Source organism: Bactrocera neohumeralis, chromosome 4 (genome assembly GCF_024586455.1).
Source record: "Bactrocera neohumeralis isolate Rockhampton chromosome 4, APGP_CSIRO_Bneo_wtdbg2-racon-allhic-juicebox.fasta_v2, whole genome shotgun sequence".
Taxonomy (NCBI): domain Eukaryota; kingdom Metazoa; phylum Arthropoda; class Insecta; order Diptera; family Tephritidae; genus Bactrocera; species Bactrocera neohumeralis.
The window spans coordinates 76,871,525-76,887,521 of NC_065921.1; the positions used below are offsets into that span (position 1 = coordinate 76,871,525).

Here is a 15,997-nt window from a genome sequence, read left to right on the forward strand (position 1 = left end):
TTGTAAAGCTGATGAATTGGCAAGGAAGGGCACCTCAATCCTTAGGTTGTAGGTTTGGAAATCGATCAGAGTTGCGCTATTCGGTCGGAAGCTTGGAGAGACCGCATTATGCAACTTTTGAAACCTGTGCGGTCACATTGTAATGTACCGCAACTCAGCCTCTATGTCGTTGAAGTGGGAACGAGTCGTAGCTTAGCAACCTTGAAACCTGTGCGGTCACATTGTAAAGCTGTTGAGTTGGCAAATAGTCGCAAATCAGCCTCTATGTCACTGGAGTGGTAACCGGTCGTAGGTCCGCTGTCCTAACGGGAGCTTGTTGAGTGTTGGGCAATTTTTGCAATCTGTGCCGTCACAATATCCTTATAGTTTAAGGTGAATCACTGTAGAACCTGCGAACTGTTTGTCCTCAGCAAGGTTAGACGCTCCCTAAACTTGCTAAATATCCTAACTCAGGTTTCTAACTGGTCATTGTCTTATTGGTATCCAAGTTAAATCTTACTTCTTGATTGTCCCGTACTTACGAAATCAAGGCTAAAGTACAATATACAGTATACAGATTCAAAGCATTTTCACATAATTTGTTACATTTAGATAACTGGCTTTTTATAATTTGAAACATTTTGTGGCAAATTTGTTTTCCCAGTGTATTTGTTTTCTCTTTCTTTTTACTTGCATTCACAATTGTTTGTTTTACTTCCCTTCGTTTGCATTGTTCTACAAAATTATTTGTTTTCAATGTAAACAAACATAAGCGAATGCGAAAATGAACGCTCTCACACAAGAATTCTCGCTACTCATTAACATCCACCCTTAATTTGGCTCTGACAAATTGTATACGCGTGTAAATCGCTACTACCAGTCGTAGCTAACAGTCTCATTTGTGAAATATTTGATATCCTGCGGATGCGACAAGGCAGCCGACGCTGTTGCTGGCATTGCCATTGAGCTTATAACATAATTATGAGTACCAAGGAGTAGTTGTGGTGCGTGTGTATCTGTTTGTAGAAACCCTGCTGGAATAGTGGTTGTACAAAAAAAAAAGTCGGAGACTCTATAAAAATGTATATATACATACAATATTATTAGCACGATGAGCTAAACTAGTCTCTCAGTTTTTGAGATATCGATATAGGATCTCTATATCGCCAATTCGAGATACCAGGTCCAGCCTGGTCATTCTCCACCTGATCTCTCAAACGGAGTATAGTTTTACCTCTTCCTCTGCTTCCACCTGAATCGAAAACCTTCAAAACTGCAGTGTTCTCTTCAATACGCTCATCGTTCCATCGGCCGTTGCTATTGTGCAAAGGCGGAATCTTTCTTTCGAAAACTCGTAACGCCAACTCATCAGTTGTTGTCATCGTCTGTGCCTGTGGACCATATAGAAGGACGGGTATGATGAGTGAGTGACAGGACTTTACTTTTCAATTGCCTACTTCAGACTGACCAAAGCAGCACCCGTTGATGCTGGCTCCAAGATACACAAAATTATCTACGACTGTCAACGGTAACGTGTGAGCCAAGTCGCGATTGCGATGACTATTTGTTTTGAAGATAGGAGATATTTCAACTGGTTTTCGTTCTCAGCCAGATTCATACGCGAGGGAGTCGCCATGTTTGAAACCTTGTTTGATATCGAACGGCTTGAAGAGGTTCTTCGCGATTTTGGCATAGCTTTTAGTATTGCTCAACGTCAGCTTACACCGACGTATTAGCTCTGCGAGGATACAAAATTCAAACATATCGGCATACAGGCAGTTACTTTTAGAGCTCTTGAAGGGGGCTTTAAAATCGACGAAGAGCTGGTGTGTGTAGATCTTACCTTCACGGGTCTTTTCCAAAATTTGGTGCATACTGAAGATCAGGTCGATAGAAGATTTTCCTGGTCTAAAGTCATACTGATAAGTTCCAAGTTCAGTTCTTTGTCACCGTAATTCAGTAGCTCGACCGGTAATCCATTGGCTTCTGTCACTTTGTTGTTCTTCAGGCGGGTAACTGCTATTTGTACCTCATCATAGTCGGCTAATGAAACATCAATTCTATCGTTATCGTTTGGGGAATCGGGCTCACCATCTCTAGATGCTATAGGAAATATCAGTGAATTGTATTATTGCTTTGGTGCAACCAAACTTAACATTTTTTGTTTTTTTTTTTTGATTCGGCATAAATAAAAATTGAAAAGTACGAATATTATTCCTAAATTTTCGTACTTCGTCCTCACATTTCCGCTCTTAAAAGTAGCTTCGCTGCAATTTTCGCATTTATTATTTAATGCTTGCTCTCAGCAATTCACGGCGTTTGCTACCCCAACCGTTGTCACTTATTTTTTTTTTTACTACTGACACCTTCCAGCCCCCTTTTCGCATTGCCATAGGTCACAAGTCAGCACGGAGTTTAGATTTGTTTTTGTTTTTTATTTTTTTTTATTTTTACACATCTCGACGTGCGCATAAGTGTGTAATTGTTGCTTGCACCACCGAATCCTTTTCACTGGCTCGCTTACTCAGTTATGTTAGCTGCTCTTCTAGTAATATTATTAACAACCCTCATTTATAGCTTGCATGCTGCGCAACTTGCTTGCATTTACATATCTTTCACTTCTATGTAACATTGCTTGTATTCATGACTTGCAGCTTGCATTACTTCGTTTGGTTGTTCTTGCAATTTTTGTTGTTGTGCATACACGACAATTTCGTTTAACTTCTGCAGAAGTGCCACCGCCCGCCATAACCGGAATATGTGAAGCTGCAAAAGCTGGCTACCTTTAGCGATTGCAAATCACTGTTTGCTGCCGACTGCAGTCGTTTGCCGGTTGACGCGTGCCGATTGCATCCTGCTGCTGACTGCGCTGCCAGCGACGCTGTCAACGTTGTTGCTGACGCAGTTGTTTCGTTCTCAGTGCGGCAGCCTCTTTGAAGTGAGCTTAGAGTTGGGGAAATATGCAGTTTAAACATTTTTCCTTAGTTTATCTGCTCGTTAATGCTTTTTTTGGTAACCCGAATACACCCCTGATATAATAAGCTTTATTCTTTTTATAAAACTTCCTTAGTATTTGCGCTCATCTTTGATCTTTCTTAGCATTTTGCTAATGAAGAAATTGGAGATTTTTAACTTTTATGGACCTATCAAACTTTACTACTCGCTTATAAGCCCTTGGAAATGCGATCTAATCATTTATGGAATTGGTGAGCATCAAAAGACAAACTGTCAGTGAAGACTAGCAACAAAAAATTGTTTATCAGAATATTACAGAAAATATCAGTTTAAAAGTCTTTAAAAATGGTAAAAACCGAAAAGGTTTTTTTGTAAAAGATGAAGATAAAAACCCCAAACCCTTGTGAATTTATTTTTTCACATACTTGTAGGTTAGGTAAGGTTGGGTTAATCTGCTATGCCAACTAGCAACACATAGATCAGTTTGGCCATTTTCGATACCGGATGGAGTTCGTTTTCTAGGTTCCAGAGAAGTAGCTATCGTTTAGGATGACTGCGCCTGATGCGAATTTTAACGGACTCTGTGGACTCACTATCGATACCTCCTCCAGTGTATCATGCCGTGGGGACCCCAGATGCTTGCAGCGTAGTCTTGCCAACGCGGAAGAGATGCTCCATTGTTTCCCTGGTACTTTGCTCTAGACATTTTCTGCAGTATTTTCGATCTGTCAGCCCCATTCAGCGAGCGTGTGTCGCCACCAGACTTTGACCAGTTAATATTCGAGTCATGTTCCTACAGTCCCTTCTATCGAGTGCCAATAGAAGTTGTGTATACTTCCAAACTTCTGTTTCGCACATGACTTTTGCAGTTTTCACTCAGGTAGCTCGTTCCATCGGGTTTTTATTTTCTTTCCCATGCGTTTGTCGCGATCGTCGTATAGCCAATAGATGGGTTTCCCATTCCCATTGCATACCATTAAGTTTACGGATGTTAGCTTGGTACTTTACCATTCTTGACAGTATATTCCTGCACCAACCACTATTTAGATGTTTTGCCCTCAAGCCATCTTTGATTTTTCACATAAGTTTTGAGGTTATATGCAAAAGATTTATATACAAAAGTTGTAGATCTTTCCATTACATACAACTTTGCCTCATAAATTGATGTCTTAAGACTCGTAGTTTCGCCGGAAAACAAGATAAAAAGATGTATGTGGTTCTGCAGACCTGAAAATGACCCCATAAAAACTATTTTTAGAAATTTCCTTAGCAGTGGGAAATGGATTTATCGACTAGATCATTATCAAAACTTAACCGAGTTAAATTCCATATGAAAACCTACCGTCGGTCAACTGGTCAGCTTTTGATAAGGCCTTTGAAGCAAATTACGCTCAAACACAAGATTCTTTGGCTACTTCACTCTGTCAACGGCCAGAAACTATCCTTTTTACAGAGGAAAAAATTTTCAATTTCTAATCAGTTTTTGATAAGCAAATCGACAAAATCAATGAAAAACTTCCAAAGAGTCAAAATATGTTATCCTAAGGGTACAGCGAGATCCCTATCCATCCCATCCGCTTTACTTCTGTGAATAACCTGTTAAAATAGCGGCAAAAAAGCACCTAGGATATTTTAGAAGGCGTGGTATTGGCAAAGCAATTAAGCAGTACTCTCTTCGATGAAGAGCATTGGATCTTCCAGCAATATTCTGCTCCGGAACACAAGAAAAAACCACCCAGCATTGGGTTAAAAGCAATATTTTTGGTATCAAAGCTGCAGATGATTGGCTCTCTCCAGATTTGAATTCACTGAACAGTTTGTGATCAGAGTTGGAAAATATGGCCTGTCGAAGCAATTTGGAGCGTCTCAAAAAATCTTTGAAATATTTATCGCCAATACCAATAGAAACTGTGTGCGGTGCTATTGATCAGTAGAAGAATCGTTTGAGGGTTTGTGTGGTAACAAAATATATTATAGTTTCAGTCTTATAACGGTCTGAACTTGTTGTAGATTGTCGAACTTAAGACAAGTCTAAGTAGTTAAGCATCGGATGCATTATTCTCTCTTATGAGTTATTGGAGGGGTTATGACCGCTTCTAAAAACATATCGCTGCTTCTAAAATCATGAAATAAGTGTATCGATATGGTGTTATCCAAAATATAAATTATGAATTTAGATGAGATCAGTTGTGACATCAATAATGTTTCGTTTTTAGATAGCTAAATAATTTCAACGATCAGCTGCTTCCGGTCTATTAGTCGATAATCTATACACTAACAATAAACACACTATATAATTGTAGAGTATATTCATATAAAAATAGCTATTCTTCTTTTGAAAATTTTCGCAGATAGTGCTCTGTATGTGCTGCTCTAGTCTTTCAATTTTTCGTCTGTGCTGACGTCTAAAAATAAGTGAAATGGCAAAAACGTAGACGTAGATGACTTTGTGTCCACAACGTATGAAAGACAAACACATATTATGTATGTAGGTATGTTTGCATACATTTATATTGAAATATTTGCATACATAATACATATATAGTATATACCTAAAAGAAAGAAAATATTTTTTCTGTGTATATTTAATAGAAGAGCGTAACCAAGTGGACTTAGTATGCTACTCATGCACTATATGGCATTGGTTCGCAATTCAACTCTGAAAAATAATAAAATCACAACATAATATCCATTCTAATGGCAGTAAATAGTAAGACTTTGTTCAAAGTTTTAGAATTATTAATTCATTCTTCAAACTCTATGATATCAAAGTAATCGATGAGTAAAGAGTTGTCGGGTCATAATTCTGGCCTATTTTCGCGAATAGCTTCGCGCAAACGACACAAACCACTCAAATAGTATTCCTTGTTGACAGTTTGGCCGGTGAGAAGGAATTTGGAGTACACCACACCTCGATAGTCGAAGAAAACTGGCAACATAGCCTTAATTTTGGCCTGCTTTAACCTGGGTTTTTCGTCATCGGCTCACCTTAGCCACGATATTTGGCCGATTGATCGTCTGCTTCCGAGTCGTAAGCATATATCCAAGACAGTAGTAATACATTTCATGCCATCCTGGTAGTCGGCAAGCATTGTTTTACAGACATTAACCTGATGCTGTTTTTCCAAAAAAAATTGAGTAATTTTGGAACTTATCGTGTTTTCACTTTTTTTTTAGGCCCAGACGATCAATCAAAATGGTTTTCACTGATGCTTGCGATATTCCAACATGACCAGTGAGATCTGTGACTGTTACTCGCAGATTAACAAGCACCAATTTCTTTATTTTATTGACGTATTGATCAATTGATGTTGAAGGCCGTCCTGGACGTGGTTCGTCGTCAACGAGTTCTCGACCACCTTTGAATAATTTGTACCAATCAAAAATAATTGCTCGCGGCAAATAGTTATCACTGAAGGCCTTTTCCAACATTCCGAACGTTTCGGTCCCAAAAATTTGATTCCGCACACAAGATTTAATGGAATTTCGTTATTGAATTGATCGTAAAAATCACCGAATGCACTTTATGTACTTTAGAGAGGCGAGCGTATACTAAACACTAATAATTTTTTTGATATGGCATTTAAAAATGTCACTGACAGTCATACCAACTTAGAAAAAAAATTTTGACGAATGGATTTTCGTTCGAAATTTAAATTCAAAAGTCTTACTACTTTTTGCCCATAGTAAATATACTTCCAGGTATTGCAGAAACACGGCCTAATGTATCGTAGAAGGTATAAATGCCATATTATCATTTTTAATTATATTAAAATTGTGTACGATCATGCATACATATATGTATATGCATATAGATGGCTATTATATATATATAGATTTTTCTCTCGCCGGCCATCGTCTGTTTTGAAAATCTCGAAAATTTGTTTTCACATTTTGGCGCTATGCCTTTCCACACCATTTTCGTGCTTTTAATTTAATTATGACTTTTAAATTATTATTGTTGTTGCTATTTTTATTGTTATTACTTTTATTATAGCACTAATTGTTGTTTCATTTACAGATGGCTTGTTTGCTTTGGCAAAAATATAAATGCGAAAAACATGGAAAATTGAAAAGTTCTCAAGCGATTTAAGTGCAAATATATATAAAGATTTCATTACTACATCTGGCTGAAATAAAAACTGTTATAAAACTATAGTGCAGCTGATATTAAAATATTTATGTTTAAAACCTATTTATTGCTTCGAAAACTGGTGTAATTATTTTGTGTGGAAAGTTGAATTTCATAAAATGAAACTATTTCCAAGAAAAAATGCGAAAGAGATTACGACAGTATTGACCTTTCACGCATTTGGCGTGCATTTGACAGAAGAATAGTTCATGACGTCATAAATGACTTCCGGTATAGGGATGATTTTGAAATATTGAACAAAACAGATCAACAAATTTTTAGATAATTCGACTAAACTTCGTGGTGTATTCGCTAAATGGCGTTAGTTCTGGTTATTCAAGCTTCCTTTTTGGTTTTTGGATGGATTTGATAACAAATAAAATATCAATTCCTCGCTTGGCTTTCATATTTGTGTATGGTTTATCCAAATAAAATAAGCTACAAGTCTTCGAAAGTAGGTTCGATTAGCAGCCGTGCGAGTCCGAATGTTTGAAGTTGATTTGCATAATCAAAATAATATAGTAGGAATAAATAGATATGCTTAAAATCTTGAGAAAGTTCTACTTTTTTGAAAACATGGCTTATAAAGAATTTAAAAAGATTTATGATTGTAGAATTTTAAATTCCCTATATTGCTTCCTACTATGTAAAAGGACCTTCCATTCAAACCAGCGTTAAGATGATGACGATTTGAGAATATTCAAGACCGAGCAGAATCCAATGGAAACTGTTACCTTTGCCTTGCTGAATGATAGAAAAACTAGTTAATCTAATAAATGAGACTATTAGAAATGAAACCGTTAACCTTAAGTCTTTATAATGAACAGATTTACTACTATGAAGTTATCTCATCGATTTGAAATATAATTGCGGTTATGATGATCACTCTTCTGATCTTACAAAGCAATATTTTTATTATACTTCAACTATAAATTGAAGAATTTGAATGAAAAAAAATTACAAAAATATGTCAAAATGCTAAAACTTCTCTAGATGATCTATGGTTCGATTTAGCTCAACTAAGTCTTCTTTATGATGTCAACAGGAGATCTCACAGCAAAAGGCTTTGCAGAAAGGCTTTGAATATACTCTTAACTGTGGTTCAATTACCATCATTTGGATACCCAGTTCTATAGATAACGCGCAGCTACTTCAAAAGCTGTTTGTAGCAAGGACTGTTATAGGAAAACCTTAGGTCTTGGAACGTATGAACCAGTCTCGAAGTGACGAGACTTTGCATCCAATATACGGTCGACCTAATCGTCCAGCTGCTCTGATGAGTTGGCGTTACGAGTTTTTGAGAGAAAGGTTCTGCTGAAGGTTTATGGTCCTTTGCGCATTGGCAACGGCGAATACCGCAGTCGATGGAACGAAGAGCTGTAGGAGATATACGACCACATTGACATAGTTCAGCGAATTAAGAAACAACGGTTACGCTGGCTAGGTCATGTCGTCCGAAAGGATGAAAACACTTCAGCTTTGAGAGTATTCGACGTAGTACCCGCCGGGGAAAGCAGAGCAAGAAGAAGATCTCTACTCCGTTGAAAAGATCAGGTGAAGAATGACCTGGGTAGACTTGAAATCTGCAACTGAGAAAAGGAAGATTGACTGAGCTCGACTATAACCACGGTAGTGGAGTCTATGCCAATAAAGAACAAGAATCACCCAGCAGAGTCGGTAATTCGAGCAACCATAGATTGGTTTCGCACTACGTTTACTCTAGCGTATTATGCACACCCTTAGATTATACCGAAGGGGCCATTGCTGTTGTGGAACAAAGTAATGAAGAAGGCGCGAGTGAGAATGGTCACAAAACGGGGTGGCCACCGAACTCGATTTGCACAACAAAAATTTTGTTCAACGACGAAGCTTACTTCTAACTGAATTGGTACGTCACCAAACAAAATTGTCGCTTTTGGAGTAATGATAATTCAAAAGTCATTATTGAGACGCCGATACATCTTCATAAAGTCATTTTTTGGTGTTCTCTATTGGCAGAGGGAATCATTGATTCATATTTCTTCAAAAATGAACACGGCCAAAATACTGCAGTCAATGGGGAACGTTAAGAAGCCATGATTAGATACATTTTTGTGTCTAAAGTGATGGATGTCGATGTGGACGACCTTTGATTCCAGCAAGACGGCGCTACAGCCCATGAAAAAATCCATTTGTTGAAGAGACTTTTAGTGAGTGATTTATCTCGCGTAGTGGGCCTGTGGCGTGGGCTCCAAGATCTTGCGATTTAACACGGCTAAAGTATTTTTGGTGGGTTAGGTGTAGTCGCTTATCTAAGCAGATAAGGCCACGAGGATCGACGCTTTGAAGAGAATATTCGACTTGTTATTGCTAACGTTAACCCCGATTGCAACCAAAGTAGTGAAAAATCGGCTGGTATTTATTCGAGCCAGCCACGGCGGTCACTTGAAACAGTTTTGCTTGATTTTCCCACAGATCTCTTGTCACCTAAAAACGTCAATTTATTTGTTCCAAAAATGTTTCGCAATAAAATTCAAAATGAGAATTCCAGCAAAAGCAACCAACAGCAATTTGTAACGCGTGCCGTGCTGCAAATACATACATACATATGTACATATGTACATATATGAATATAGTATATAGACATACATACAAACATATGGGCGCATAAAACACATGTAAGTGCCGCACAGACTCATTACTTCCTTGTCGTTCAAGGTCCATTTCAGAATTGCCAAAAATGTGCAGATTTATTTACATATTGTTGTTGTTCTTGTGGGTTGAAATATCAGAGCGTAAATGATAATAAAATTAAGCGAATTTATCGCGCTTCGTCACTTACCCCTATAAACGAATGAAATGAAAGTGATGGCTGCTGTGTTAAGCGGCGGCAGCGGGCGATCTTTATTCGGACACTTGAGCAGTTACTAATATTTATACGCCTCACACATTAATGGACTTGTTTGTATGTACATAAGTATGTATATTTTAACAGGCGCTTGAACTTTCCTCACTTCACGTAGATTTCTTCAAGGCACTTGCTTCACCGTCCGCCACAAATCGCAGCCGCCGAGTTAATTCAATTCAAATCCAAGCACAAAATCTCACACACTCGCGCAAACACCAATAAAATAACAACAAAAACACTACGCGTATATTAATACACTTTAACAATGCCCACAATTGTATTAAAAGTAAAATCACTTTGTGGATTTGACGCGAAATATGCGTAAGAATGCGAATTGCTTCACGTCAAACAAAAAAAAAATCGTCAAAAAGCAACACAGAAACTCTTCGAATATCTCGTATCTGAAAATGTACTCATTCACTGTCGACACAACCGATCGTGCGCCTGTATTGCAAGAACGCTTATCTCAAACTGATGGCTGTGATCGCACTAAGATCGTTTGTGGCAACGGCGGCGCTGCCGTGAGCTCCTTGCATCAGCACTTGACTGACAGACTTCGCGGAAATTTCAAATTTCTCGAAGACACCGCTGCACTGAGAGTGGGATTTGCGCACTCGGCATGTGAAAAGGCAAAAAACGAAAATGAAAATTCAAAAACAAAAATGAAAATAAAAGAAAATTTATTCTACATGCACTTGTCGCACAGTAGCCACCCTCGCTGATTAGCTGATGAGATGGGAAAATGTCTAGAAAAAAGTACACACAAGAAAGACAGCAGCAGTGAGCAAGACTAACTCGATACAAAAGCAAGAAAAAATAAATAAAAGGCTTGCTCGCCGCTGTCTTTGCTACAGTAAAGTCAAACGCAGCATAAGAAGTTTTATTTATAAACACACACCCACGACTAGCTACATACATATATGTATGTATATATACTTGTATGTCTATATACATACCTGTATGTCCATATACATACATATGTAGTATATAAAAACCCACATATGACATGTGTACTAAGCACAAGTGACGTTTCTGTGAGGGTTGACGACGCTGGCGTCAGGATCTGTTCGCCAGCCGGTAAATGTCATTGCGCATGCCTCTTTGTCCAGTGTACCCCGCCGGTAAAGATATCAATCAATTTTCAATGTTAACTCTGGCACGTTGTGCGCAAGAAAAAACGGTATACATTTTTCTTAATTTTCAGTATTTGACCTAGCATAGACCTTCAAAGAAAATGTATGGTAATTTCATTCGCAAGTATGCAGGTGACAAAAAAGTACGCGGAAATTGTAAATTAAATGCAAAATATTTAATTATTCATCAATATTTATTTTGTCGCCTTCAAAATAATACCCACCAGATGTAATATTTTACTTATGCTAACGGGCTTATAGTCCTGGAACCACTTTTCATAAGCACTTTTCGGGTTGGCCTTAAGCGAATTTTGTTTTATCTCTTCGATCGACTGAAAATGGGTTCCATTCCGACGATTTTTGACTTTTTTGCATATCAAATTCATAAACTCATGTTTCATGGACCATTATACAGGGTTTGTCCGGAAAATAATACTACTGATTCGATTTAAAAAAAAATTATTGAACCAATCGTTATAATTCTTCATTCTCCGAAGTGGGTGCCGATGTGTTTGTTGCTTGGATCCCCTCTGTAGTCTCAAAATGCTTGCCTTTCATCGGCCTTTTCAGGCAAGGAAACAAAAAAGTCCGGGGCGGAGGCTACATCTGGGCTGTAGGGCGGCTGCGGAAGCGTTGGAATGCCGGTCTTGGTTAGATAGCTGTTCACAAGAAAGGCGGTGTGAGCGGGGGCGTTGTCGTGGTGCAACTTCCAATCGGCTGCGATGTCTTGTCGGACCCGATTGACCTTTCGTTTGAGTCTCTTGAGAACTTCCACGAAAAACTTGGCGTTGACGGTTTGCCCAGGAGGAAGAAATTCATGGTGAACTATGCTTTTGATGTCAAAAAAGACAGTGAGCATCATTTTCATTATGGATTTGCTTGTTCTTCCCGTCTTCATCAGAAGACAGACCACTTCTTGCTAAAGTAACATCTGTGTAAGCCTTCTTGATCATATCAAACGTCTCTGTCGCAGATTTACCGAGTTTCACACAGGGTTTTCGGCTTGCACCACTCACAGAAACACGCTGCCCGAAAATGTTTGTCCTGACTCTCCAGATGTTCAGAGACAATCGACATGCCGCTCGTTCATTAGCTAGGAACGCCCTTTACCGAATCCAAGAAAATCAGTCCTATTACTTTCCGTACATACCCTGTAATGTTCTCCATGAAGGTGGGATTGGGATTCGTACTATCCAGCATGTCCAAAGAGAGCTGTTTACGGTACTCTATTTGAAAAAAAAATTCAGCTTTATCGGGACGGGTCGAGCAAGAACTTGTTTCATACCCAAAATATCCACCAAAATCATTCGAACGGATGCTCGAGTGTGATGTCGAGCTCTCTTACCATCTCTCTAACACTTGCCTGACGATTTTCAAGCACCATATCCTTGACTTTTTTAATATCTTCATCAGACCGACCGATTACTCTGTTTTACTTTTAGTTCTACATTATGGAGGAAAACTGAACAATATGTTCGGAGATTGAAGTAATTCCAGGACGCATATGTTATGTTCCTCCCCTCTCCTCTCTTCACTCTTCCATTGCAACGTAAGCGGTAGCTACCTCAGTGGTATATGCACTGACATGAGGGACAAACACATGAAACAGCCCTTTTACACTTTTGCCGGCACCTTGCTTCATATACACTTATGTAAGTATATACATATGTAGGTATGTCTGCACATACCTATGTACCTATGTATGATTTCTACATATGTTCGTATGCCCACTTGACTTCACAACATAGTACGGAAATATAATTTATGAGCAGCACTTTGTTGTTGTGCGACTAGTTGCGCTGATCGTGAGGGCTGTGTGTTTGGCTTGTTGTTGTGTCAGTTGCGCAGCGGGCGGGCAGTCGTGTGGCGTCTATAACGTCATTAAATCAAGAATGAATGAGTAAAACGAAGATGCTGAGGGAAATGTATGTATGTATATTAAACCAGCACATGTCTGTTTGTATGTATGTATTTGCAAATGTGGGCGACAGGAAGTTGTGTGTGCGTGACACAGTGTGTTAAGGCTCAGGAAAATTATCACAAAAATTTAAAATTTGGTTAATTTATATAGCGGCAAAAATATATAATATAAAATAATGTAGTTAAAAAACTAAGAACATATAAAGCATACTGAGAAAATACCAAAACCTCACCTAAATCTCTAGACCTCTTCTTGATGATGCCAGCAGGAAATCTCACTGAAAAGATTTTCCAAAAAGACTTTGAATATACACTGAGCTGTGGTTCAATGACAATTATTTGGATGATTGTTCCATAGGTAACGCTCAGGTCCTTGAGCTGCTTGTAGCAAGGTCTGTTATAGTAAGCCTTAAGTCTTGGAACGTATCAGTCTCGGAGTGACGAGACTTTGCGTCCAGTATTCGGTCGACCAAATCGCCCAGCAGAGCCGATAATTCGAGCAACCATGGTATCTCCAAGAAAACACCTTTTATTTAATTTGGATACGACGCTAGGCATAATAAACCCGATATATTGCGCCGATAAGTAACAATAAATGAAACATGGCTCCATTATTTCATTGCGAAGTCCAATTCACGATCATTCGAGTGGACTACAAATGGTGAACTCGCTCCAAACTGTGAAAAAACGCAAGAATCGGCTGGCGAGGTTATGGCGTCGGTATTTTGGGATGTGCATGGAATATTTTTTATTGACCTCCTTGAGAAAGGTAGGACTATCAATAGCGACTATTATATATCGTTAGTGGATCGTTTGAAAGACGAAATCGCCTGAAAACGGCTGCATTTGAAGAAAAAGAAGGTGCATAGTGTCAGAAGTCAGTCAAAACGATGGCAAAAATCCATGAATTGGGCTTCGAATTGCTTCTGTATCCACTGTATTCTACAGATCTGGCCCTCAGCGTCTATTTCATGTTTTCATATCTCAAAAGAATGCCCGCTGGGAAGAAATTTTCGTCGAATGAAGAGGTGAGCGCCTATTTTGTAGCAAAGAAGAAATCGCACTAAAAAAATAATATCGATAAGTTGGAGGGTCTATATGAAAAGATATTAGACTTATTAGTGAAAGGTTTGCCCCTTCCATACCATTTACATACCTCTAGCTATTAATGTATTTAATTTTTTTTCATACTTAACAAGTCGATCATTATGCCAGAAGGATAGCAAGCCTTTGCAGATTTGCTGTGTCTTAAAATTAATTTTCGTTGGTCAAAAAAATATAATATTCGAGTATATATATACAATGATAAATATTTATCTACAAGTATATTCGAAGAAATTGACAAAATCTTATATCAATTCAAAATAATAAAATTGATTGAAGAAAAAAGATGGAAATTTTTTTTATATGGATTCAAATTATTTCCGAATACATTTGTATCGTCATTTGCATCGAATTTCCAGGATATCTGCTACTACAAAACCACTACAAAACAGCGGTTGACCACCAACTATGCAAGATGATCACTAAACTAATTAGTGATGAACGCAGCAAAGTAGAAAAAATTCGATCCATCAGTAGCAGCATTATTTCATTCGTAGAAGTATCAATTTTCTAGGATATTTGTCTGCAAGTTGTTATTGTACAAACATGTGAATATTTTCACAAAGAAAATAAGGAACGAACTCAAGTGGACATCCCGCTGTGGCGCATGTCAAATCGTTTGTTGTCTGCTGGTATACCAAAACATTTACGCCTGCGGTTGCTGCGATCTTGAACCGTACCCTCGGATGCTGTCAATGCGGATCTCGAGACTGATTTGTTGACAGTAATTATTGTGGCGACAACTGTTTGTTTACAATGGGTTTCGGTTTCAAGTGTCTAAATAAAGTATTGGATTTCTTTGCGACTTCCGTAGTATACAGGTTTAGTCATTCTTACGATGTTACGAAAAAAGAAAATGATATAAACAAATGTACATATATAGAGCGTTTTTCAGACATGTGGTTTTCGAGAATTCGACGGTGCGTTCCCGTTGCCATCGGCCACATTTAAAGAACATGAGTTCAGCGTCCTCTTCTGTAGGGTACTTATGTAAGCATGATGGAGAAACCGATTTCTACAAATTTGCGATTGGTTTACAAGTTCGAATCTCTTATAAGTCTGGCCGTCCATCTGCCGCGACTCTCATTCTACCATCTTCGTTCGCATGCGTCGTTGTTGGCATTAATAGCTTTCACTTTTCTTGTGTGGGCACTCCTATGTTGGCCATTTGTTTGTTAAGATAGCAGGTGATCTTCGCTGCCTTTCCTGCCGCGTGCAGGATTGATCCAGTCTTACGTCAAGCCATGTTTATGTCCGAATCGTGATTTGATTCACACTTCTTCGGACTTCCTCTGTGTCTCGGACTACTTTTAGGGTATAACTGGAACTAAACTCGTGATACTGAGCGACTTTCACTATTATTTGCTTCCAGAGAGTGTTTTAGGGTCTACAACTTTTTCGTGCGTACAAATCCCTGTTATCTTTGTTACCGTAAACCTGTAAGTAAAACTCCTTGTGAGTCAAGTATTCATTTTCGAATGCGTAATTTCTCTACTCTAACATTCGAGAACATACTTGTAATTCAACTGTTCATGGTGTCTCCGGTGTTTAACTACTTTCGGTTAGCTGTTTTGCAAAAAAAACCGTTAGAGTTTTTCACTACTACTTCGCGAATTTGAGCAGATTAGATCACTAGAGCGCAAGAATAATTTATCTTATGCTTAACGTGAACACTGCTGTATCGAAGTATAGATAATTTCGTCCGAAATTAATCAGGTTTGAGTCCATCGACGACAAGTAAAGTCCGCTCTCAACGATGTGAAATTAAATTCGACATGCATTATGTTTATTCCAAAGTGTGTTACGGCAAAGTTGATGATGCCAGTGGTAAGATGTTGCTAGGGTTGTACGGGAATCAATATTCGTAAGATTTGTTCATAGAGGCTT

The 15,997-nt window shown here is 38.4% G+C and overlaps 1 protein-coding gene across 1 annotated transcript in view; it reads right to left on the reverse strand.

Annotated features, from left to right (window-relative positions):
- The window catches only part of LOC126755365 (tyrosine-protein kinase receptor), a 44,038-nt gene extending 33,619 nt beyond the window's left edge, over window positions 1-10,419 (reverse strand). The window contains exon 1 of the mRNA XM_050467882.1: window positions 9,888-10,419. The gene's annotated coding sequence lies outside the window, so the exon portion shown is untranslated. The remainder of the gene's footprint in view (window positions 1-9,887) is intronic.
- Between the last annotated feature and the right edge of the window lie 5,578 nt (window positions 10,420-15,997).